A 343-nucleotide genomic window follows, 5' to 3' on the forward strand; every position below is an offset into this window, starting at 1 on the left:
ACTTTTGTCTAGTTTTGTTTTGTCTAGTTTTGTTTGTCTGATTTTGTCTACTTTTGTCTAGTTTTGTTTTGTCAGATTTTGTCTACTTTTGTTTTGTCTGATTTTGTCTAGTTTTGTTTAGTTTTGTCTCATTTTGTTTAGTTTTGTCTCATTTTGTCTATTTTTGTTTAGTTTTGTCTAGTTTTGTTTTGTCTCGGTTTGTTTAGTTTTGTCTAGATTTGTTTAGTTTTGTCCTATTTTGTCTAGTTTTGTTTAGTTTTGTCTAATTTCTTTTTGTCTGATTTTGTCTACTTTTGTCTACTGTTGTCTGATTTTGTCTAGTTTTTTGTCTAGTTTTGTTTGT

The sequence above is a fragment of the Danio aesculapii genome, chromosome 4 (assembly GCF_903798145.1).
Source record: "Danio aesculapii chromosome 4, fDanAes4.1, whole genome shotgun sequence".
Classification (NCBI taxonomy): domain Eukaryota; kingdom Metazoa; phylum Chordata; class Actinopteri; order Cypriniformes; family Danionidae; genus Danio; species Danio aesculapii.